Here is a 2,591-nt window from a genome sequence, read left to right on the forward strand (position 1 = left end):
AACTGTATTAAGCTGTTATGCTACTTATTATAGGAATGTGTTTATTTCCTCATTGTGTATTCTTGCTTAGTCTCTTACATTGTTTTATTTCATAGAAAGAAAGCAAATTCTATTTTTATAATACATTTAGATACCTAAATCATAGGGTTCTGTAATTTGCATATCTGAAGCCAAAAAGGCACAAATGATGGGAAAAAAATATATATCACAAATTAGTTAATAAGTCAAATTCATAAGTTAAATGTTCACAACACTGTTTAATATTGTAAGGTCAATTTTGCTTAATGTATTACTCAGCATAATACTTTGCATAAGGCCATCTAGTGAGTCTGGAACAGGGTTTTAATACAAGCAGACATAATAAAAAAGACAAAAGTGAAAGGTACCATGCTATGATCTCGCTGATGCGGCATGACCACAGGGAAGTAAAATAAAACTCAATAGTCAGAATTTTCTGATTTTATATTCACAACCTTTCAGCCAAACCCAGTCACAACCTCTCTCTCTCTGTCTTTTTTCTTTGTTAGATTCACACACTCTACTCTTCCAATTGCTTTAGCCTGAAGCAGTTGACATTTACCCCAGCTAGATAATCGAGGAATAACATTTGCGTTACAGTTTAACATGACCCCTGCCTCTACAGCTCATTTTAGATTACCTTCCAAAAAATGGTTGCTGACAATGTAGTGATGTGGAGGGTGGTGGAGGAGGAGGTGGGGGTGGAGAGAGGAAGAAAAGGAAAGCTTATTATTGTAGCAGCACATTCAATGTCATGAGAAGCTGCTATGCCCTTTTCAGTTCTGGGTGAGCTACTATTAAGGAAAAGGTATTAAAAAGAAGGACGATTGTGATGCGTACGACACACAGGTTAAGAAAAAATCAAAGGTTAATGGATTGACTGTTACCTGTGTATGAGGCTTAAGTGTTGCCCTATACACAAGGGTATAGTGTCTGCATTTTTTTCCTAAGGGAAACTGAATTAAAGTCCTAATATATTCGTATAAAAGGGAGTGATGGTCTGTTTGATAACCAAGGACAAATGCTAATTTCAAATTTGAAGAGCTTACATCTGACAATGAAAATGTTAAGATTATTGTACTCTGCCTTTGTTTGTTTTTATATATCTCTATGCACTGTTAAACTGACAGATGTATTGTATTCTAAAAGGAATGTACTGTATTATGTACCCACTGTAAGTCAGTTACAAAGTTCTCAGCTTGTGCAGTCCATTGAAACTTTATATTGTATTGTATCTTCTTTTTCAGTTCATGGCATACACACATTAAATTCACAGCCACTATGATTTATAGATGTAGCCATGGTCATCATTGCAGGATTGCCAATGCTCATCCCATTTGTCGCACAAAAGTGGCACCTGCCACACGGAATCATCACCCTGCAGTATCGCTGCTCAATCCGTTTCTATTAGGCATGGGAATGAAATAACTGCACTTATATGGAGACAGAATCACGATAATCGCCATGGAAGTCGGACATGGTGATTGGTGTGGCAACGATGACCGCAGCAACATCTGTATATCCAAGCCCGATTACGACATTTGCCTGTTCACATAATTTATATTATTTCAATATGGGCAGATGTACCAATTCTTGGAGAGTGATAGAGTGGAGAGATAAATTACCAACTAATTACCTCCTAACTCTCATTTTCCAAACACTGCCTGTAACATGGCAGTTAGGAATGATTGACTGGCACTATCTTTCTCCACCTATGTTTTTCTAACAAAATATTTCTACTTTATCATACCTCCCATCTTTTAAAAGGAGAGCTGCAGAAATCCTCTTTGCTTTGCTGCCATCAGGGATTTTGGGGCCTGGGATTTATTTCCAGTCTGGGCCCTGGGTACCCCTCCCCCTCCTCACTTGACTTACCACAACCTGGCTCCTGCTTCTCCTTCTCCTCTTCTGCTGAGCTGCAGCCTGTAGGTCCCAGAGCTCAGGATGACGGCGGTCAAATGAAATGCAGCAAGCTCAGATTGGCTCAAAAGCTGGTGCATCATCTTAATTGGCCACCGGCGTCCTGGGTTGAATAAGCCTGCGCTTGAGGTTCTACTTTGTTCAGTGCACTGAGCGCAGCGGAGCAGTTGGGGAAGGGGTGGTTGCGGCAGGTAAAATAAGCTGCCCAGGCCCTTCCAGAGGCTGGGACCCGGGAAAGCTGTACCCACAGCACCCCCCTTTTGGCGGCTCTGGAGATGTAAACTGAATAAAAGGGATGTGGCTTTACAGGGATGCTGCTGCCACAAACGATGGCTCCTGCTGTCATCATTAAGTGTGCCTGGCCATCGCTGTGAGAGCTGCTGCCCATGCCCCCTGTCCCTCTGCCTCCAACAATGGATGCTGTATGTATGTGCACAACATCGTACCATTGCTGCTTGGCTATGATATTTTCAGGAGATTTTATGAAATCACTGCTTTCTTTCACTCTTCAGTTGGTGTGCTTTAATGCAATTTTGCATGGCTTAGAATCCCATTGACAACATAATAAATAAGGTACACCAGCTCATTTAAATTTATACTGTAACTGTAATTTTTTAAAGATTTTGACACTGTAAAGCATACACTTGTGCCTA

The sequence above is a fragment of the Crinia signifera genome, chromosome 5 (assembly GCF_055691185.1).
Source record: "Crinia signifera chromosome 5, ASM5569118v1, whole genome shotgun sequence".
Classification (NCBI taxonomy): domain Eukaryota; kingdom Metazoa; phylum Chordata; class Amphibia; order Anura; family Myobatrachidae; genus Crinia; species Crinia signifera.